Here is a 24,489-nt window from a genome sequence, read left to right as displayed (position 1 = left end):
ACTGGTGGGGAACACGAGTCTTCAAATACACTATTAAAGTGTACAGCACAGTCAAGGTCTCTTAGAATCAGGGGCCTAAAGTACATCCTCAGTTTCACTTACAGTGGTCTCTCTTCTACACAGCTCTTCAGGGCATTTATCATTACTTCTATTAAGTATTTGTGCTGAAGCACTCAAGAAAACCTGTATTTCTTCCATGTATTGTTCAAACACACCATGAAATCAGTCTTCCCTTAAGAAAGCCCCAGTGACTTTAAGAAGTCATACACCCCCCAGATACTGTCTTTGAATTGGGAGATTTTTGGGCAGGTGTGCTCTCCAGAACAATTTACAGACAGCCTAACTGAGACAGCTGGGGTGACTGACATATGGGGATACAAACCCATACTTGCTTCCAAACTAGCAGTATTATCCACCTACTTGTACAGGCTGGACCCCGCACACAGCTGCCGCTGCTGCACTCTTCCTGGAAACACCTTGGAAATAACACCCAGGCCCATCCTGCTCTGCTGAACACATTTTCTTACACCCCAGCTGCATTAGCAACACTGAATTTGCCACCCCAGTCATTACAAAGACTTTTTTTCCTCACAGATAGTGAAGACAAAACTCAGCATTCAGGCTGTGGCAGATCCCAGGGTTAGGCTGAGACGGTTTGGTTGGGCTCTTAGGGTGGCACAGCGGGGTCCCTGTAAGGAGGTGTTGCTGGGGGTTCTTCCATCCTGTCTCCCTCTGTCAGTGCAGCAGTGGAAGGACAATAGGATCTGCTCCTGAAAGACTTCCACTGTGTTTGGCTGTCAGAAAGGGTAAGGAGAGGTACTGGCTTCTCTTGCTCTCCTCAAGCACTGCTGCCCCATCTTGTCATCTTCCCATCCTCAGCTTTGCCTCATGTCGCAGCTCAGAGACCCCAAAAAATACTGGCATTATTAAAAGCACCTGCTCTCTAATACTTCCCTGTCAGGCTGCAAAACTGCACTGTGTGGACTTCTCTTAACTTTGCATGTGTGCCCTTTAAATGGCTTTTTATTCTTCCTGTTACAATTTCTTTTTACCTCTTATTTATCTTTGTGGTCCCCCCCCCCAATCATTACTTCTGTGTTCAAGGAAGTCTGTACAGTTCTAAATTTGCCTACGCATAGTCTGTTTAAGCAGAGTGTTTTTAAGGTGCTAAAATCATTTGAGTTCATTATTAGAAGTGTAGGGGAAAATAATCAAGAGAAGTTAACCAGCTGCTCATACTTCTGGTCCTTTCCAAACAATTTCTAGTTAAAACAAATACATACACTTGGCAGTTGGTGGGGTTTTATTCCTCTAAGAAGTCTAACCGCATTTAGTAGTTAGAAAGCGTCTTTCTACAGCAAACGAAGTGCACATATGCAATAAGATAATTGTTCATATCTTTGTAACTATTATTTTTGTGCCTACAAAGATATTTACAAGACTGGTTCTGTGGGTCTGAAGCCACTAATAAGCCACAGTTAAGCATGTATTTTTGTGCATGCGTGGGGAGTACTTGCAAAGATACACAAATAATTGGGGTAGAGCGGAACTTTCTCAGTGACATGTCTCCTCTTCACAAAGTCATTTAAAAAGTATTTTCAAAGCTGTCATTAGAGATCCTGCCACTGGGAGCTGAATGAAGACAGTATTGTTCCCCGGATCTCTCTGGTCTGGTTTAGAGGACAGACCATTGGTCAGCAGCAAACCAGTGCTGAGCAGGCTCTGTACTAGCTTGGGGATTTGGATAAACCCATTTCACCATATTTCCCTACATTTAATATCAGTGACATGATTACTGTTATATTTGTATATTTAAAATCTTTCTCACCCCCCAGAGTTTTGGCCCCCACACACTGTTATACAATGCTGCTATAAGCAGAAACTCTCAGCTGGCTCCATCTTTTCCCACAAAGACAATAGCAGAAGCTTCCAGTCTCCTGTAGTGTGACAATCAGATCTTAACATCTGAATTACAATTTGCTCCCCATATGTACTGGTGCATGACCTCCTTCTTCCCCCACCTTGATGCACACAACCACACTGCTTCAGCTACAGCTCCTGGGGACAAGACAATTTGTCCATGGTGCTCCCTGGGACCTTTCAGCCTAGGCAATGGATTTTCTTTGGTTTTGATTTCCCCAAGCGTTGCTTCTTGACACTACTGATAGCTGGTATGGACACCGAAAGCATCTCAACTTATACCTCTTTTGATCCTGGTTCAGGTTGTTTAAATAGCATGGCTTGCTCCTGGGATGGGAACTGCACAGTGTTTCTCCAGGACGCCAGTCCAAAAGGAAAAGCTGTTTCACTCCCTATATGAGGTTCATACTGAAATGTAATCTCTGGCTTTGCAAAGCTAGGGCTTGGACCAGACTGTCCCATGTGATTATCCCTTTAGGGGGCTTCTGTTTCCAGCAAATGCACTTAACAAGAACTTTCTTCAGCTTGGTGAGCTGTTTGCTCCCTCAAGGCTTGATGCCGGGGAGATCAAGCAGAGCATCCTCAAGTCCATCAGGTGAGGCTGGGCCAGCAGTTCAGGGTCAGTTTTTTGCCTCTGCTCCTCTGGGGCCAGGAACCACAAAAATAATTCTGGGGGAAGGGTCTAGGTCAGCTCATGGGAAGAAATTGCCATCGCTGAGTTTGTACATATGCTGCATCTGGCATAGTATTACCTTTCCTAAGTAAGCATGTTTTGGTAGTGCTTGATGAAGCACAGAGGACTTTTTAAGGATAAGGATGATGATAACACATAAGGTATAAAACCTTCCACATATACAGAGCTGCTCAAGTGCCCACACAATTTCTCCCTTGCTTAGCCCCCATGTGGAGAGCTCTGTTGGCACAAAAGCTCTGCCAGCTGTTGGCAGAGGGGTGATTTCCCCATATGTATTGAGTTTCTTTACCTCTGCAGTGATGATCTGCCGCTCTGAAGACCCAGATGCATGGAGCTAGACCCAGGCAAAAAAAATAAATGCAAAAACAACCCAGAAGGGCACGCTGAAGGGATGCAAACACCATGTAGTTAGAGGGAAGCTTGTGCCCCTTGAACACAGAGGAAAGATAGGTCAAAAGGTGTGCTAACCAAGGGTGCTGCTTTCACTAGTTTTGCTGCTTGCTAGAGGAGTGGGGAGGAACTTTTTTCCCAGTGGCAGCAGAGAGAAGCTCAGGCATCAAAACCCAGGACTAAAGGCAGAGGGGAGGGAAAAGGAGACAGGCAGCCAGCAAAGTCATTGCAGGCACAAGCACCTATCACCCTCACACCTCAGCTCAAACCTTGATTTAGCACAGGGGTTGTTTGCCCCCATAAAAATTTATTTAACCTCTCCTACCCCTATTTTGTAGATCTGGCTTCTCACACCATGAGGAAGCCCTTGCAACATTGCAGACTCTTAACTCAGCCTATCACACTTTTCTCCTTCAATATGGGCCCATTTTTAATAAGGCCTGCAATCCCAGTCCTGCAGTGTCTGTACAGTAAAAACACCCACTGATCCCACTAGGATCAGGCTGCAAAACTAATGCTTTCAGGTGTTTTTCTGAGTAGAGCAGAAAAGCCAAACCTTTGAAGCCATACGGGATCCCTCATTGACCCAAATACATGACACGGATGAATGAACGCTCCCATTCATTTAGGCTTTGCATGGTACATGTAAATACAATTGTCACTGCCTAGGTTTCTGAAATAACACCTTAACAGCTCTGAAAAAGTCAGCTTTTCTCTTCTGTGGGTTTTTCCCCCCAGTTCATTATGGCCCCAATACTGCCAAGACTTAAGCAGGTGCATTATTTTAATTCATTTGACCTCGATGGGACTATTCACATATGTAAAGTTATGCATAAGCTTAACTCTTTGCAGAATCAGGATTTGTGGGCTTAATCTAAATCCTACTGAAGATTTCAGTCAGGTTTGGATCTTTCCCTGCTTACAACAGAGCTGCCTTTCTAGCAAAAGATACCTTGACTGATATGAGGACCTGGCCAGAGACTGAGCTAACCCAAGGTCAGTTCCTTTTGCAGATCTTAGAGAAGACACTTGAGTTATTCCTTTGTCTAGGCACTTCAGAAAGACAATGCACATGTATGCATACACACACAACAGATTAAAAAGTCTAGTGCTTAAATATTGTCTTTGTTCTCTAAAAATTTCTAACAATGTAAAATTTGTGAAATGTGAACTCAAAAGTAACAGTAATTATGCAATCCAGTTACTGCTGGGTTTCATTTTCGTAATACTCAAGTCCTTTTTAGTGGGGGATTAGAAACGTTCCTCCTTACAGGCCATCTATAGGTGTTAGAATCACAGCAGTGAAGTTGCAGCTGCAGCTACCAGCCACCTGTCTGCCCTGCAACCCCCAGGGAAGTGGGTCTCCTGCCACTGGCATTGTCAGGGTGTCATCCTTGTGAGTCCAAGAAAACTCTGCCAACAGGATCTACACCTAGACCAAGAGTCACCATTCTTCATGACCTCATAAGCTGTATACCAACCACTATCAATAAACTGAACAAAAGGCAAATTCCAGAAATAGCTCAGAAGTCAGAGGTGATAGTGATTATCTGCAAGATTACCTAAGCATCCCTGTGGGCAACTCTGAGACTGTCTCTTGCTTCCATGGCAATGCATCAGCTTCTGATGGCTTGCATCCTTGAAGTGTGAGGCATTCCCAGCAACCCCCAGCCCTTGTGTCCGCACAGCCCTGCTGCCAGTGATATGACAGGCACAGTACAGGATCTGGAGCGTGAAGTCACAGGATGGGCATTATGCCTGCGCTAGCCACAGTTCTGCACCTGATGCACAGACCTCCAAATCATCATGAGCTGAAACAAGTATCAAATAATGGCACTGTACCAACAGGTGTGACTCAATTCAAAAGCATGGGCAAATAAAGCAGATCTTCCAAAGTCATCTGCAACACTCTTTGGAGGTATGAAGGAAAGTTCTCATTAACCTGGCAAAAGCACCACTGATCTCAGTGAGAAATCTACCAAAGTAAGCTGTGTTTAGACAGTAAGACACTTAGGATGTGATCTGAAGGCTTTGGAAGTCAGTGCAAGAACTGAAGTTTATTCAAATACATTTGGATCAGGCCCTAGACACCACAGGGAAAGATCCCTTAAAAGTAACATGAGAATTCTCAGGTAAGATTCAACCTTAAGATATTTGGGAGGATATTCACATCTCCTCAGTAACTCCTTATGTTTCCCATAAGGCATCCCAGCTTTCACCAGCAGTGAAGGCAATAAAGATGCAGTGTGGTTGCTATAAAACCTTATGTTTTCAAACGCTCACATCTATACAAAAACCATGCCTTTTTACAGTCATACATAACAAGCATTGCCTTTAACCCACAGCTGAGTTTTTGGTTGTTTTTAAGGAAAAACCACTACATTGTTAAATACTAATGCACAAACTCTTTTCTTACTTTTTAAGAATAATGACTTTTCTCTCCTTTTTTATAGTCCTGAAAGGATGCCGTTCATCGGATCACAGACAAGATAAAAATGCTGTTTTGAAACAACGAGATCTACAGATTTTTCTCATTTATTAAAACATGCAAAAGAGCCAGCATTCTAGAAAAGAAAAGCAGGCAGAAGCATATGCAGCTGGCTCAGGAAGCTCATGCATTTATATTAAGATGCTTCAATAACATTAAGCACTTTGCTCAACTCTAAATTTTGATTGCAAGAGTTCTTCAAAAGAGACTATTGTCCACAGAATAAATTGTGGACCTAGGTCCTCAAGGTCTTCGTGGATCACTTAGGCCAAGCCATCTTTAAGGGGTCTCTACTGTATAAATCCATTAGTTAAAAACTTGACATCTTATTTCTCTAAGTGTTTTCATGCTTTAACTCCTTTTAAGCATTATGAAAAAAATCCATCTGCTTATTAAAGCAAGAACTTACAATGAACAGTTACAATGAAAACGTGGAAAAGGTGGCCTGCTGACTGTTACTACTGTTTGTTTTACATGGTGTTGGCAAAGAAAAAGAAGGATCATCCAGATAGGAAAGACTATACCAGCTGACTAGGAAAATTATCTTTTCTGACCCTATAATTTTCTCTCACACTTGTGCTCTCCAGAAGAGATAAGCAAATAAAAAACCACGAAGGAAACTGGAAGAAACTGCCCAGTCTTTTCTTGTTTTCAGGAAGATGGATTTGACTGCTTGCTCTTGAGTCACACACACCACTCTCCCTTCCCTCCTTGTAGCTTTGCACCTGAAGAACTCAACTTACTCTGCAGGCATTCAAGGTGCAACATGGCAAACTCCAAATGTACACAGATTCATTAGCTGGATCCCTAGAATAGCTGAAAATAGTTTACCACAGACAAGATAAAAGAAAGGGAGAGGAAAAATTAAATCAAATGCACCTTTTTCTCTACCTCTTCATTACTGAAAATTTGGGCTCACTTTTCACATAGTAGAGATTTGATATTGGCAAGGGACACAAGCACCAGCTTTTGATTAGCTCAGGGTTCTGCAGGACCTTTGGGAAAACTAGAAATATGGGCACCTCCAGGTTTTTTTTCTCCTTAAAAGTTTCAGAAAAGGGGAGAAATGCAGCCGTGTAAGTCAGGGCTGGATTTTAATAACAGGATTGTATTTGTGCCAATCCACAATACACGCACTATGAAGGCATTTCAGAAGCTGTGCAGTCTCAGCCACCGAAGTAATGAATTGTTTAATCTTTTGTCTTCTCTCCCAAAGAGTACACAGCAGAAAAAAAAATTCTAATGGGCTTGTCTGCTGCATTTCCTCACTGACATTGACTGTTCACCTCTACCCACATTAAAATACACACAGGCATTCACTTCATTAGCCCTCCTGATGATCTTCATGCTTCCCTGCAATAGGACCTTCCTACAGCTGTGGTTGTCAGACCGGGATCACACAGAAGTGGCCAATGGACGCATTGGGCTGGGGCAGGACAGAGGAGAAATGAAACTAGGTGCTCAGTCCTACAATACCACAACAGCCACTGGACTTCACCGATGCTTTGCCTGGGCACAGTCTACAAAACCGATGCTTATTCTCTGATGCTCTCAGAAAACAATCTGTTTTATTCTATAACATCCATGGAGATCAAAAACTTAACTGAGGCTGCCTGACCATTCCTATCTTCATCATTGCACTGGAATTGGTCAGGGGATCCCTAGAGCTTGCCACAGACTTTCAGCCTCTGCACAAACTTAAATCTCTTACAGACTGATTGCAGAGGGGGATTCGTTACATGCATCAGCAGGGTAGATGTAGCTTTGGAAGTTAGATAGGAGCAATTTTCTCAGAGGAACCCATGCAATTGCACAGGGCTTCAGTATGTCAGTTGAAAAAGGTGGAGGCAGAATGATATAAAGAATATTTTAGCTACTCTGCAGAGCAGGAAAATTACTGTGTGAACAGAAAAGGAGTGTGCACAGCCTGCACTGAATGCTGTTATTCCATGTTTTTCTGAAACCCTGCATTTCTGTCACTCTATGATGCCTAGATGGTTATTTTCCTAATAAATATGTACCTCCAGTATGGATTCTGTTATACCCTGTGAAAAGTTTGTAGTGCCAGCTCCGCTGACAGCAGGTAAGGTCTTAAAGTAGCACCTTAAAGATTAAAGTGAACATTAAACTAAGGCCTTACAACATAAATGCTGGTGCTTTTTGTTCATTGACCAAACTAGAGAGCACTGGGGAGAGTGTATTTCAGGTTAATATGAAATATATTTGCTTGATGATTTTTGCAGGAGAAGTGGAAAAAATGCATATGGTGATCAAGTGAAAGCTGCCATCCAAACCCCATGTTTTTCAACTTTTAAAATTACATATAAGTGTCAAAACATTTAGAATATGTCAAAACAAAAACATTTGGGTTTTTAAAATAATTTTTTTAGGATAAAACAATTTAATAAATTCAGCTCTAATTCACAGAACACTGATGAATTGGAGTTCATGTCACTTAATGAGTAAAAAGTTACAGCAGGAGTTGTTACTCTGCTGTCATGTGTACATCTCAGGCACAGCTGGGGTCACCATGCTCTTGATGCTCAGCACAGATTTAGACACTTCATTCATGCAGGATTTTACTTCAGTCACTTCATTTCTGTTTTTTTTACAGACCAGCCTCAACCTATGGTGTCCTTTTTTGTTCACCACTACAGACATGTTTATCATGGGCAACCTGACTTCTCTTCTGCTCAGGTGGGTCATTTCATCACTTGCACTACTCAATAGAGACCACCCACCTCCATCCTCTATTTCTGCTTGGGAGGGTACAGCTACAAGCTCTGTTAGTGTGTAATCTCCTGCAGCATGTCCAAAGCCTCTATGATGGCTAAAAAGCTGACAGTTTTGGCAAGATTCCTGCAAGGCTGTGTAGGGAGAGTTAGAGAAAAGTACAGTGACCACTAGATGGCTTTCTCTGGCAAACCTATAGCCTTCTGCTGTAGGACAACTCTTTTCTACCTTTGTATTTTTCACCTCATGATTTTCATCTTAACACTGAAAAAAAAAAAAAAAACAAACAAAAAAATCAGCAGAATTAGTTTAACCAACCTTTCCATGGGAACAACCACCCTGAAGTTTCAGAGCACTTTTCTTTGCTATCTTCCTTCAGTGACCCGCATGCAAGTGAAAGCTTCCCAGGTATTTCCTTCAGGAAATCTTCCAGTCAGCCCAGAAATATTTTTACACTCTCCTGACAGCCAGACAGCTGATATAATGACAACCTGGATGTTAAGATGTAGCATATTGCATCAGCATTCAATACCTCCTCTCCTGAATACCTTTCCCAGCTCTACCTCCCCTTCACATGATCAGCCTGTAAAATTAGACTAGACTAATTGCAGACATGTGGCTATAATTATCAGACCTCAGTGAAAAAACAGGAAGGATTTTAGTCCATTCAAAAATAGTCAGATAACTGTTGTGAAAAACACTGCAATAAAGGCAAAGACAACATGATCTTCCCAGAGCAGCTTTATCTGTCACTCCACTCTCAAAATGTGGCAACCACGCTTCCTACTGCAGCTGGCTCTGCTGCAGCCTCACAGCTCTTCCCAGCAGTCAAAACATTTGCCTGTGTCATGATCACCTTTTTCCTTGATTAATACCATTTCATTTACTCTGATGTCTGTTCTGTTTTGCTTCTGGCTCAGCCAAATGCAGTTGTCAGAGTTCCAATCCTCTCAAGTCCATGAGAAAAAGGGAAGAAAAATGGATGTCTCCTCTGTATCAACATCTCACCAGTGTTACTGTTGGCAATGATACATACATAGATTCAAAAATAGATAAACAATATATAATTTAAGAAAAATTACTGCAATAGGAAAATGCTGCAGACAGATAACTTTGGAGAGAAAAGGGAAAGTATTGCAGTATTGTTAATACCTTGCCTCCTCTACATGGTATTTATTCAATCTTTCTTGTCTTAAAGCCTAAAATAGTAATTTTTAAAGATTAAAGGGAACAACTACTTTTGCAAGTCGGCGGAAAACCCACAAACTCTGGAATCTAAAGTACTGAAATGTTAAATGAAGAAAAATACAAGCTTCTCAGTTCTACAAAGTTTACTTAATACTTGACATTAGCCAAAGTGACTAATGGAGGTGACCCAGGTAACTTAGCTGAACCAAACTTCCTCCTGAAGTCAGGTATAGACACTAGACCCATGTAATTTCTGCTGTCTGTAGGCAAACACTTTTAGCTACATACATGTGCTATTAAAATGTGGACTGTAATAGCAGGCAAGTGACCCAAAATGGAGATGAGAATGACAGAAGATAGGAAAATCGCATACCATTTCAACTGTTTCTTTGCATCATTCTTATCACAAAGGATGACAAGGTTTTACAAGGCTGATTCCTGCTGCTGCTACTCCCATTTTCACAATATGATGCTCCACCCTCTCACCTAATTTCAGCTGTTTCAGCAGAGATATGCCAATTACCACCTCCTATGATTTGGCCCAGTAGGATTATTGCCCAAGAAGACAGACAGTCTGGAGGATCAGGCTGTACTGGTATAAAATAAAGGAGCAATAACAACTTGGGTAACTTCCAGGCAATAAATCCCCTCCACCAGACAGTATTCATCCAGATATTCTCAGTGCACTCAAAAAAGAGTATCTGAAGGTACCAGTTGATACCAGAGTCTCTTGGGCCTTAACCTTGTAGGTGCTTCCCATGAGAAATTACCTGAACTTGCGCATTGAAGTGGAACAGTTTATATGCCCTGTTATGAAACTATGAAAAGTCTCTGCAGATGCATTGTGGTAAGTGTTATGGAGAAAACAATTACCCAAAATAGTAGACAGGAATAGACAATGGACCCTAGTAAGACTGTGGCCCTGTGTACCTTTCTGGCAGTGACAATGGTTTAAGTTTCCCAAGTCCCCATTTCTGTCCTTGTGCCTTTACTTGAGTAGTGAAGGTAGATACATCCAGACTCCAAAACAAACCAAGGAGCCACTCCTACTAAAGCACTCAGGTTTTTGGCAAGTTATTTTCAACGTGGATCTGTTCCCCCATCCAGGGCACTGTACAGCACAGACTTTTTTTGCTGGCAGAACTGAAGCAGAATGTAGGGGCAGAAAGGAGCTGCTTGTGTGCAGGGAGAATGTAGTGTTTGGTAAACTGGCCCCGAGATTTCTTTGAGCAAATGCATTAATCAGTAAAGGAGACATGGCTAGAAAAGGTACTAGGATCTCACAAACAGCTTTTTCAAAGCTGCTCAAAAGATGATTTATCAGATGAACATTCACTATTTATAGGTAAAGACACAACAAGATTCGAATGACAAATTATAAAAAGATAGAAAATTAACAAGACTAAAAAGGTTATCCCAGCATTTGTTAGGAGATGATCAGCATGCTTCCTCTATGGAAGACCACTTACATCTATTTCATGTGGTATGTTCCTTTACTGCCAAAGGATTAAAGCAGGGAAATCTTTGGTCTCTAACAGCATATTTAACATTTACTGCTGACTATCCCGATTTTTAAGAAGCCTGTCTCTGGCTCGTACTTCCCAGCATTCCTCAGTGCCTCTTGTTCTTGCAGCCGCCGCACTGAGCAGACTGAAGTAGATACCCAAGCTTCATCCAGCCGTTCGAATTGCTGGCATCTGCTCTGTAATGTGCAGCTTTTCAGTATGATAATAAGCAATTAGCCAGGCATTTATGAACATGGAGAATGGGAGATTTGTACATAGTGCAAGATTTTCTGCTGAATGCACCAATAAATACTACAAGGATAATAACAGGCCAGGTACCTGAATCACCAAATGTTTTAAACTGCAGCAGAAAGGGAGAGGTCATTGAATTAAGTAAACTATCAACGACTGTTTGATTACCCGGAAGTTAACAAGCAGCACAATGATGTTTATTCACCTCTCCAGATTTACGTAAATATCAACAGTCTTAGGCTAACTTCCCTTCATGGCTCAGATGGAAAGCTTAAGCATAAAAACTTCCTTATATACTATAAAAGCACCAGAAAAAAAACTAATACATAAAGCAAGCCAAAGACATTATTCTGTTTGCTATGCCCATCCCAACAAACTGTTCTTTAATCAGAGCAGTGCAAGCCAAGGCGACTTCATGACATTTTCCAGGCTGAAACAACTTTTATCCCCCTGGTTTCAACATTTTACAGAGAAGGAAATGGAGGCTCGGAGGTGCAAGAGCTCAAAGGCTGGCTAACCAGTATTTCCTTTTTGTAAGTGTACTTATTACCTGATGGGTGAGTGGAGCTCCTTAAGGCAACAGCAGAGATGACCAGTCTGTCTCCCAGGGTCTATAGATAGAGGGCAGAAACACTAGCACAGGTTCCAAGAGCAGAGGACCGTTTCCATACAGCATGCCCCGCAGGTCATTAGCTGTTCTGAGAACACCACAAGGAGCAAAACAACTCCTAACACAGCAGCACAGCACTGAAGCTGCCAGGTGCTTCCTAGGATGCAAACTCACTTGCCTACCACCAACCAAGGATTCTCCATACCACTGTACCTTGCTCAGTACAGACATGACTACAATCTCTCAAGAAAAACAAAAATAAAACCCCATCTGATTTCACTCCCAAAATAACATTTGCAAGCCTGTGCCATTTCCACTATTTAACCTACATCCAAGATGTGGAAGCCAAAATTAGATAACGAATTCAAATATTGCTCCACAGCAGAAAGAGACAGTGCCACCACCTTGCTCCTACTCACTGCTTTCACTTGCTAGGGACATAAGGCCTATGTTCTTCTTCTCTCAACATCACCCTGGATGCTGTAGTTCATGGTTTTCCATATGTCCAATAAATCCTTTCCAAGGCCATCCTATGAGGGAATAAGGGTTATCCCCACCCCTTGGTCTTACATATTCAACCTAGTGCCTGCCCTTGCCTAAAGACACAGGTTGGTTAAGTGAGCCCTTGCTACACAGCAACAAAGGAACTCAGATGCCCTCTAGATTTTGTACAGCTGGTCCAGTTTTTTTTGCTACATGCAAGATTTACCAGGAAGGCTTTTGCACCTTCTGGTCACTAGTGAAAAGGAGCAATGACCGTACAAAACTAATCATATTACACCTGGTTACTTATTCTTCAAATTTTTTGGCAAATCAAGGACTACATGAGATCTGTTTGATGAGCTAGGTTCAGGATAAAGTTTGGTTTACTATATTCATATCCATAGAGTTATATTCTGCATAAATTGAAAGTCTAATTTCAATGTTGGTTTATTTTTCTTCTGGAATTCATGTTATTTCAACCAGCCAATAGCTTACATATTGTGTGTAGGTGTCAAGGTGTTGATAGTGGGGCAGGCTGCAGGGGCAGCCTGTGTGAGAAGAGGCCAGGGGCGGCCCCATGCCACACATGGCCTGTTCCAGCTGACTCCATAACAGACCCGTCACAGCACACAGCTAAGGCCAACCACCAAGCTGGTGGCACCTCTCTGAAAACATGTATAAGCAAGGGCAGAAAACAGTACAGGGAAAGAGCAGGGAACAGAACATGGAGGTCAAAGAAAGAGCTACCACTTTATGGCTGAGCAGGTATTTCCAAAGCGATTGTGGCCCACAGAGAACTCACATGGAACAAAGGAAAAGAACTAAGAGGAAGAAGCAGCAGGGAAACCACTCTGCAAACCCCTTTGTGCCACTCATCTCCCTGTTGAAGAGGCTGAGTTACCCCCAGCAATTACAAGGGCAGAAGGGGAGTCTGGAGTGAAACTGAGCCTGGAAAAGGGGGACAAAGGTGTTTTCACTAAGGGCTTTAGTGCTTGGGGTTACTTTATTTTAGTTTTTGTTCCCCAACATCCAAATCAATAATTAAAATACATTTAAGGTGGCAAGAAATTAATTTCTCCATGTTGAGTCTGTTTTGCCTGCAATGGTAACTGGTAGGTGGCAAGCAACATCCCTCTTTATCTCCATCCATGAGCTTTCTTGATCTCATTGTTTTCTTCCTCCACCCTGCTAATGCAGCAGGGGAACAGGTGAGCAGCTGGGTGGGAGCTTGATTGCTGGCCAGAGATGACCTGCCAAAACTAGCTCCCCTCCCTTTTTGCTTCTCCATGATTAGTACATTGTGCTCACTTTTTCACTGTCCTGGAGTTTCTTTGGTGCTCAACATGTATTAAAACCTACTCAGTTGAAACACCCCTTCAGAAATCCTGGGCAAAAGTTATTTCTACTGGAATTTACATCCCCTCAGAACAGAATAACTGAAGTGTAAGAACTGCTGGTGCAGTTTTACTTCTCATGCTGATGCCAGTGTTCCTTATCCCAGCAGAAAAAGAACATCTTCTGTTACACCTGAAGCCACAAAAACTCTTATAACATCTCAACACTGATGGAAAGACTATTTAGGTTCATTTTAGGTGGATTTAGAAACTGGCACATAGCTCCATGGTTGCTTGTCCCTAGGGTTTCTTCCTACCTCTAACCATAGCATAAACCAATGAAGTGGTAGGGGGCTAATCTTCATGCTACTAATACATGTATATGCATACACACACTGAACGTAAGAACTAGTACATTTCTTCTGATGATAAAATATGAACTGTTCATGTTCCTAGTGAAAAAAATTGTCCTAAACAGCATATTAAATCCTCCATTACTATGACTGTAACTAGAAAAATATATATTAATGCAACAAATTTCAAACTGACTGAAGGAAAGCATGTGCTTAAGTGGATCTAGAATACGAGATATAGGTGTCAAATAATCCCGGCACAAGGCCATATTGGCATTGCAAATGCTACATTAGTAAACACAAAACCTCCAGTCACAGAACTTCAATTAAGGGAATGATTATGATTGATTTATATAAAGATTCTAGTATACAACAAAACAGAACAACCAAGAGGAAGTGCTGAGACAGCAGCTCTGCGGGCTGTTAGCAGGGCATGTCAGCAAAGAGGAAAGCACCCTCAAGTCCTAGACAATGTTATTGTGCAATTGAAGTGTAGCAAATGAGTAAAAATAACTATTCTGAAATAGAGAAGCTGCTATGTAAGAGACTGATGCGTTAGATTTACTGGATGAGAATGTGGGGTTTGGCGTGTGATCACCTACCAGACAGTCCAACAGGTGAAAGAGGAGGAGGCCAGTTACTGGACACAGTCAGAATGGAAGCAGCACCACTGACTGGGGCAGACACTTCTCCAGTTGCTGAATTACTATTAAAAGCAGTGAGAATATTTTGTAACTGTGATTAAGTGCAAATGCTTCATATCTTATTTTGGAAACAAAGCTGTTTTAATTTCTTCCAAATGAAGTTATTTCAAGTCAGCGTGTATTTATGAGGAAGATGCCAATATGAACAAAACCTGTCCTTTCTAAAAAAGAGCTTTGTACTGTTGTTTTATTTAAGTGATTTTGACACTGCTGTGCACATGATGAAGCCGATCTTTTAAACGTATTTGGAGAAATTTGTTCTTAGATGGCCAGCCTCTTTCCTGTCTTTAGGTCATACCACAGCATTGATTTTTGCAACTAGAAGTCAATTGAGAACTTAATAAATAAATAAATAAATGCTACAATAAGGTTTGTGAGCTGCTATCTTTTCCAACATTTTCTCAGATAGTCAGTGCACCAGTTAAGAGTCTATAGCCTCAGCCTCTTTCACATAAACTAACAAGAAGATAAATTTGTTAATAAACTGTAAATCCTGCTCAGTTTCCTTCAGGTCAGCTCTACAAGGGCTCATCTGTTCACTCAATTCATGCCTTACACCTTTCCTCCCATGATATTTCCTCGCCCCTCTCTAACATGGGACCAAAGCCGGGTTGATCATCAGTATCTCTGAACCCTTCACAGACTGATCAATGCTTGTTTAACAAGGTACCACATTTGAGGCCATGATCACCAACTTGCTGATGGCTGTGACAGACTTAGAAGGCAAAACATGGCAAAAAAAAAAAAAAGTGAAGCTGGTCTTAGAATTTTATTCCCATAGTGAATCACATTTTCAAACGTGCCTTCAAAGTAAAGTCTTAAAGACAAAGGATGCTGGGGGGTTTCATCACCCATAGAAGTTTCTGCAGTACAAAATGTATTTAAGATACAACTTGAGTATTTTGGTGGCTATAGCTGCAGCTGCTGGAATCATATGATTATGAAAGATTCCCAGTTTCTATTTCCTAGCTTAAATTCACATCTTCCCATGCAATTGTTATTGGTAAGCTTGAAATATAAGTTCCAAAAGCTCAAAATCTGTGAGACAAAAAGGCAGGTTTTTTGTTTTTAAAAAAAATAATTTCACTTCAACCAGAAACAATACAATTTTAAAAGTGCTTGAAGTGTACAAGATAAAAGTTTGGGGAAGAATTGATAGGAACCCCACTATTTCAGTTTGAGCGGGATAGCGCATGAATAGTTATTTGTTGATTACTCAGCATTTTGAGACACTTGGGGCTGTAAAAATGCAGTATCTGTTTTGCAACAGCTCCTCTTACTTCCATTCTCATAAGGCAACTCTCATGTATTAAGAGTGCTCTTACACTATTCAGCTGAAAGAACTTTGAAGTGTAAATGAAAGTTTCCTCATTTTAATGTCCCACAGCAAGTGGACATGAACATCATCTGTCCCACTCTTGTCAAAAAGGTTTGAGACTAAGGGTGAGAAGTCCCATATTTACCAATGGTTCAGGCTACAAATTCTCTCCTGAATAAAATTCAAAATAATATTTTTAACGTTAAAACTCCTGCATAGGTTGTGACCTGGCTGTTGGTAAAAACAGCCACACCAGCTGAACCTACTGGTGCAAAGGGGCTTTCATACTTCAGGTAGGGTAAGAAAACATCAATTTAAGAATTTGTGGTATAATCACACTATTTAAATAGAGCCACTGTGAGAGTTGTGCTTCCTGAGTCCATATGCATGGCATATTTTAAGTTGCTTGAACAGCCATCAGGTTGGTTAGTTAACTCTACTGCATGGTCACACAGGACACATTCTTGATCTCCATCACAAGCCAATAGGACAAGCATGCACTCAAGGTCCAGCTGGGCTTTTTCAAATCCTTTTCAGAGTTCCATTCCTGCATTTTTTATCACTTCTGACAACTAAGCTAGCTGGCTTAAAGCTAGTGTATGCATCACTACCCATGGCATTGCTGCCCCTTTGACCTCTGCATAGCTCCACTCTGATCCCTTTAAATTATAAACACTAGCAAAAAAAAAATTTTAAATAAAATATAAAATTTCTTTTAAAATATATCACAGATTTAGCTCCAGAGTGCCTCAGCAGTCATCTCTGACTCCAGTAACTGCAAAACATAGATCTATTCAGGAAGAGCGTGACTATCTTGGCTCACTAAAGGGAGCTCTGAGTGAAATACAGAAATACCTTATGAATGCAGCCCAGGTGTCTTGCACTCTAGTAGCAAGAAGCAAGTAGGGATGGCTTAATAAGTCACCTCTGTGGGATCTGAGAAGCAATCATAATCAGCCTGTTTTGAATAATGTCCTGAAATGACAGGAGTGTCATAGGAGAAGGATTCACATACAAAAACGCTTTATGTAACTTGCTTTTTTCTCTCTGGTAAATGGAATGCTCCAGAGTGTGAAAAGGGGAGTCATTAAGGCTCACTGGATATTTAAGAGACACCTCTAGCATCAATGTAACTGCACTGCCTCTCTTTCAATGGAGTGATTTCTGCTCAAGCTGTTAAATACTTCTCTGATCTGCCAGCTAGGGAGGGGGTTCAGAGCTCCTTTGTCTCCAGCAGTTTAACTTAATTCCACTGATGTCTCACAGTTTATCAACTACCACCTCTGATCCAATCACTTGGATAAGCGATCAGAGCAGAGTCATCTAATTTGTACCAAGAGTGGGGACAAAGCAAAAGAGATGCTTGCAGAGTCCTTACTACACAGAAGCTATATCACTAGTGCAAAAAATAGCTCCACCATTATTCAGATGTGGGGTCATCAGAGTTCAAGACTGGACTTTAACTTCACGTTCATGCTTGGGTTTTTTTTTTTTTTTATCTTTAAATCTAATATTATCAGAAGAGATGGCAGTGGTTGCTGATGCACAAGTGCATCAACTCATAGTAACCATGGTTATCAGTCAAGTTTCCGGATCCCAGCACTCAAAGGGAAACCTGGAAGTTGAAGAACAAGCTGTCACACTGCCATAGGCTCAACTACAAATAGCTCACTTGCCACCCCCAAATTTAACCCAATACAAGGTTCTTCATTTAATAACCTGGGAAGATCACACCTGTGGCTCATGAGAGGGCTCCAAGAGCCCACTCCCAAGAAGAACAGAGCAAGTCTGAAAAGGGACACAGCTACAATGCTGATAGACCTTGTTGCCGCTAAGATACTTAATATAACCAGAGTGTGATTTTTACAGGGGAGAGCTGCTAATATCCAACTCAGTAGAAAAACACTGCACAACTGAGCTACACGGAGCCCCTTTCCTGTTGGTATCTGGCAAGATTAGTCCCTGTCCAAGACTCACGAGTCCTTTATAATAAAAGGAAAGGCATCTTTACTATGGCTGGGGTTAGAATAATTAAATTTGATTTTATTTTGCTAACTGGCCACATTTCTATCACACTCTGTGGATACAAAAATATATACAAAGTGTCAAGTCAAGCATATGTGCCAATTCAACCAACATCTCATACACAGCTTAAGAGCTACTCAATTAAGAACAGTCCTAATGTAAGCATTATCATTTGCGCCATTACTGTCACAATAGTCCTTGACCTAAACCAGATTGAAATCGCTAAATTAATTTATTACGGAAAGCCACTAAGACATCACAGAGTGGTTTGGGTTGGAAAAGACCTTAAAGATCATCTAGTTCCAACCACATGTCCCTGCCATGGGCAGGAACACCTTCCCCTAAACCATGTCATCCAAGGCTCTGTCCCACCTTGCCCTGAATGCTGCCAGGGATGGAGCATTCACGACTTCTTTGGTCAAACAGTTCCAGTGCCTCAGCACCCTCACAGTAAAGAACTTCTTCCTTATATCTAACATAATCTTCCCCTGTTTAAGTTTAAACTCATTACCCCTTGTCCTATCACTGCAGTCCCTAATGAAGTATCCCTCCCCAGCATCCTTGTAAGCCCTCTTCCGATACTGGAAGGCTGCTATGAGGTCTCCACGCAGCCTTCTCTTCTCCAGGCTGAACAACCCCAACTTTCTCAGCCTGTCTTTATATAGGAAGTGCTCCAGTCCTCTGGTCATCCTTGTGTCCTCCTCTGCACTTGTTCCAACAGTTTCATGTCCTTCTTATGTTGAGGACACCAGAACTATACACAATACTCCAGGTGAGATCTCACAAGAGCAGAGTAGAGGGGCAGGATCACCTCTTTCGACCTGTTGGTCACGCTCCTTTTGATGCAGCCCAGGATACGGTTGGCTTTCTGGGCTGCGAGCGCACACTGCCGGCTCATGTTCATTTTCTCATCGACCAGCACCCCCAAGTCCTTCTCTGCAGGGCTGCTCTGAATCTCTTCTCTGCCCAACCTGTAGCTGTGCCTGGGATTTCTCCAACACGGGTGTAGGACCTTGCACTTGTCATGGTTAAACTTCATGAGGTTGGCATCAGCCCACCTCACAAGCATGTCTAGGTCCCTCTGGATGGCATCCCTTCCCTCCAGCATATCAACCAGACCACACAGCTTGGGGTCATCGGCAAACTTGCTGAGGACGCACTCAATCCCACTGTCCATGTCAGCGACAAAGATGTTAAACAAGACCAGTCCCAACACCGATCCCTGAGGGACACCACTTGTTACTTATCTTCATTTGGAAACTGAACCATTGACTGCAACTCCCTACGTGCAAGCATCCAGGCAATTCTTTATCCACTGGGTGGTTTTTCCACCAGTGTAGAGGCACAGATGTTGTGTGGGACAGCACTGAACGCTTTGAGTTTTCTACCTGAGTCCAGGTAGAAAACGTCAACTACAGCTTTACCCCATCCATCTGTTCTGTAGCCCCATCATAGAAGGCCACCAAGTTGGTCAGGCAGGATTTGCCCTTAGTGAAGCCATGCTGGTTGTCACCAACCAACTCATTGTTTTTCATGTGCCTTAGCCTGCCTTCCAGGAGAACCTTCTCCATGAGCCTGCCAGGCACAGAGGTGAGACTGACTGGTCTGTAGTTCCCTGGGTCATCCGTTTTCCCCTTCTCGAAAATGTCAAGTAACTTTTCCAGTCATCGGGAACTTCACCTGACTGCCATGATTTTTCAAATATGATGGACAGTGGCTTAGTTACTTCATCCACCACCTCCTTCAGGACCTGTGGATGGATTTCATCAAGTCCCATGGACTTGTGCACATTCAGGTTCCTTAAATGATCTCAAAACTGATCCTCTCCTACAGTGGGCCTAAGGTCTTCATTCTAATAGTACCTGCATTTGCTTTCTAAGCATGGCCAGTGCTGGTGAGCACTGAGGCAAAGAATTCATTGAGAACCTCGGCCTTCTCCAAATCCAGGGTAGCCCGTTCTCCTGATAGCTTCTGGAGAGGGCCCACATTATCCCTTGTCTGTCTTCTGTTTATGACATACCTATAGAAGCCCTTCCTGTTACCTCTGACATCCCTGGCCAGACTCAGTTCTAACTGGACCTTAGCTTTCCTGACCTGGTCCCTAGCTTCTGGGACAATGTCCCTGTAACATGCTCTAACAGCTATCAGTTACTGCCAACCACTGTGGGCCCGCCCCCCTCACCCCCAGCCACAGATCATCTCCCACTATCCAAGGCACATATATGCTAACAGATCATCCGTCACACCATGCAATATATCTATGAAACTCCCGTGGCCCATCCATGACCCGGCAAGGAAATAGAAGTTAACACATTTTGGTAATCTTCCCTTCTCCTGGTCTCCATCAAATAATTGCTATCCTACCTTACAGGTCAAGCAGTATTTAAACCTTTAACATCAAGGACAAGGCTCCCATTTGCTCTATTAGGGAACAGGACTTCACCTTCTAGCTTCAACTTCAACAAGCCATTTGATTCACTAGTAGAAATGACTTTTACTGTCAGCTGTAGTACCTCAGCAGTAGTTGCTAACATGCCTTCCCCCCTGCCACTATTTCAATGCTGTGCACATTTGCCCTTGTATGTGTCACTGCTGTGTTTTTGGAAGAGCAAACTGAAACTTTAATTAAAGAGGCTGCTGCTTCTTCCCCCTCCCCCCTTCTCTCACTTCCTTTTCTAATGTTCCAAGGCTTGCTTGCACTAATCACCGTTGAGATCTGTTAGTTTATACAACTGTATTTTAAGATTCGTGCTTTTGGAGGTCATTTGACTCATTTATACATCCACAGGGATGGCCTGATTTGCTCAGCTCAGCTTCACAGCTTTCATTTACAGCAGGGCTGCTTAATCGGCTTTGATGAGATCACGAAAAGAGACAAAGCAAAAAACGTACAACGTTACAGATGGAGAGATAGAGAAGTTTCTGCTGGAATGAATCAGAAAGAGCTGACTGCTGCCTGCAGTTCCTGCCCTGGCTTTATTATGATTTAATGTCCCAAAGATTTTTTATTTCCACTACCTTCCAGGCCACTGCCACCTTATGGCCACAGGAAGCTGTTTCAGTGGAAGAAATATATGTACTGCTGCACCTTAGCATTTAGAGAGCTGACGGCATATTAGACTGCACATTTTCCAAGGCACTCAAACCCTTCTTTCTGAGGAACGTCTTTATAACAAGTATTTGTAAAGCATTGAAAATGGTTTTTTTTTTAACAGACTTTAAAAAGACACAGATATTAGTGCATGTGCTTGTGCTATAATCATACCATCAGGATTTGGTTAAACTAGAAAGGCTAAGAAAGTTGTTAGAACGAAGAACTAGGGTTTTTTTCCTGAATTTTCAGTCAGAGAAAGAAAAGAATAAGCAAGAAACAGAAAATGGAAAAATAATATTCTTATTTTGAACAGCTTGGCTACAACTCATTCCATTTTAAAGCAAAGCAAAGGCAGTGGTGGGCAGGAACCACATCCATTTTATGTCAGAATTAAGAGTATACCTGCAGGTACAGGTTAAGTGTCACTTTTGACAAAAGAAATAAATACCCACCTGTCTCTCTCAGATGGTTATAGAGTTCCCATTGCTATATCAACTGAGGGCCTTGCAATTTTAACATGTTCATCCACTGCACACATCAGTGACATGAGTGCTATTATCCCAGTTTCACAAGCACAGAACTGAGGCACAAAAGCAAAATCCTAATCTGTATTGCTGGAGCTAAGTAATTAAGTTAAATGAATGAGACATCTCTTTTCTCACTCAGTTGTTATACTGGGTATTAGAAGACTCGGGAAGCTGACGCTAGGAGTGTGGCAAGAGCCCAGGTGAGCGGATAAAGGTGCATAATGCGCACCTCTTTGCAAAACCCATGCTGGCAATCACACCTGGTGAGGGGGTCTTGTTGTGAGGTTCAGTTCACTGCTGCACAGACCAAATATTTCTATTTGAGCTCCTTCTGACTCATTTCAGGGTCTCCCGTGGCCTGTAGCAGTTCCACACAGAGAACTACTGTTGCCCACAGGGAGAGAGGCGACAAAAACAGCATCAAGCACTTCACATCCACCTCTGCAAGCAGGACCAAAAGCTAATTTGGGCAAGAGTGGCTGAATCCAAACTAGCAAAGGCTGGTGAAGCAGCGTGTTGCTGTCTGGGCAAGCTCTCCTGAAAATAGAATTCCCAACTCAACAGACAGCACCACTCAAACCCAACAGAAGCTTTGGTGGTGGTGGCATTTAACACCGAACAAGTTTAAGGTAATTTTTGTACAGGATTTTCATTTTCCATTACTTTGCATGTCTATGTAGAGACAGGAAAAGAAATGTAAACAGACTTACTGAGAGCAGCCCTGACGAAACTTGGGAGAGTTAGTTAACAAAAAACTCAACATGAGCCAGCAGCATGCACTCACAGCCCAGACCAACAACCATATCCTGGGCTGCATCAAACAGAGCATGAACAGCAGGCTGAAGGAGGAAATTCCCCCCTGAGATAACTCTCCTGAGACCTGGGGTACTGCAGACCTGGCAGTACTGCATCCAGCTCTGGGGCCCTCAACACAGGACATTCACAGACCTGTTTGAGCAAGTCCATAGGAGGGTCATGAAGATGATCAGAGGGCTGGAGCACCTCTCCTATGGAGACAGACTGAAAGACGTGGGCTTGTTCTGCCTGGAGAAGAGAAGGCTCCAGAGAGACCTTAAGAGCAGCCTTCCAGTACCTAAAGGGGGCCTACAAGAAATCTGGAGAGGGACTTTTTACAAAACGCCTGTAGAGATAGGACAAGGGGGGAATGGATTTAAACTGACAAAGCAGAGATTTAGATTAGGTATCAGGGTGAGGCACTGGCACAGGTTGCCCAGAGAAGCTGCGGCTGTTGCATCCGTAGAAATGCTTAAGGCCAGGTTGGACAGGACTTTGAGCAACCTGGTCTAGTGGAAGGTGTCCCTGCCCATGGCAGGGGGTTGGAACTGGATGAGCTTTAAAGTCCTTTCCAACTCAAACCATTCAATGATTATTGTCCCATTATTAAACTAAAGGTAGAAAAGATTACATTCTCTGACCTCTAGAGCAGCTTGTCAGCTGTAAACATGCATGCAGTTTTGCAGAATCATCAAGGTTTTTGGGTGTCTATTAATCCTGACCATTTCACACATACAACTAGAAGTCAACCAACAAAAATAGAAACACTTCACATCTGCATTTACAGGGAGCTGTTAATTACATCATGGATACAGTCAGTTTATCAGCATAGGTAAGTAAATAGATTGCATGGCTTTGTGACTACTATTCCAACACAGATTTCTCAAGTCAGCTGTGTGCTTACAGAAATCTGTTTATCATCTCTTAATCCTTAAATAAGAAAAAAACCCCAAACAACTAATGGCATCTTAACAGGAAGCCTACATTAGATACAATCCACAGCCACGCATTAACCTAGCAGCATTTACATGTAGTCAACAGAATTACTTATAAGCAGGAGAAATTGAGGGCTAGCTCTTATTCTGGTCAGCACCTTAATTATTCTGGCACCTCAATGGATAAAGAAACAATGGTCTTTGGCCTGGTCTGCCTGCATGCTCAGTAAAACCAGAATAGTAACTGCAAGGTCTGTGGTCCAGCACACACTGATTTCCTTTGGAAAGTTTAGGTGAGAAAGTCCTTTCTTGGTTGTTTATTTCTCTGCTGTATGATAGCACCCACTAGAGTACCCAGTGGTTCCTATCTGGGCATTTAAAAGAGTGATCAAGTGTTCAAAGTAACTTGGGACTGTCAGGATTGAGCTGTGAGGACACATAGCCAAAGAAACAGGGACGTTCTACAGTTGAATTTGATGAACTCTCTTCCCTGAAAACCAATTCCCTCCTCTGTCTGCTACAGCAGTATAATATTGACACAGCACAGCAAAGAGTCAGATCCATCATACACTTACAGCCACTCAGAGCAGTTCTACACACAGGTTTTGTGTATGTATACCTACTTTGGGATGTAATTTCTTTTCAAAGGCATTATCATACCAGTATAGTCCCTGTTCTAGGAGAAATACAGTTAACGCAGCATTAAGGCAATTTACACCAACATACCACTTATTCTTCGTCTCTCTGACATGGAAATTAGCAATAGTTATAAGGAACACTTCCACTAACACACCCATATCAACAACAAAAGGTCTATAGGCAACATTGTGATAGGAATTACCTTGTTCTTTAGTCACTTGAGAGCCTCAGACAAAGGTCCTGAGTGAAGCTAATACAAGAGATGATCCCACACACAACATCCTTAGTCTGAAGTTCACACACTGCCTCACCTGCTACCAGTTAGGCTTTATAAGGGCTTCCTAATTTGCCTCTGACTAAACTCACCTGCATCAGCCTAAGGAGCTTAATCTGGTTGGAGTTATCAGCTTGATTTTGCTTGAAGTATTAGGGATAGCTGAATTTAATTAAGGTATCTATCCTCATATAACAGAGGTCCTACTGGAGGCATGTTGGCTGATGC

General features: G+C 42.3%; 1 long non-coding RNA gene across 1 annotated transcript in view; it reads right to left on the bottom strand.

The window, feature by feature from the left end:
- The window catches only part of LOC136011270 (uncharacterized), a 50,495-nt gene extending 26,220 nt beyond the window's left edge, over nucleotides 1-24,275 (bottom strand). The window contains exon 1 of the long non-coding RNA XR_010611310.1: nucleotides 24,190-24,275. This is a non-coding gene — a long non-coding RNA (uncharacterized LOC136011270). The remainder of the gene's footprint in view (nucleotides 1-24,189) is intronic.
- Nucleotides 24,276-24,489: the final 214 nt, after the last annotated feature.

This window comes from Lathamus discolor, chromosome 1 (genome assembly GCF_037157495.1).
Source record: "Lathamus discolor isolate bLatDis1 chromosome 1, bLatDis1.hap1, whole genome shotgun sequence".
NCBI lineage: Eukaryota > Metazoa > Chordata > Aves > Psittaciformes > Psittacidae > Lathamus > Lathamus discolor.
Note: the sequence above shows the minus strand (reverse complement) of the source record. Positions and strands in the feature narration are given on the sequence as shown.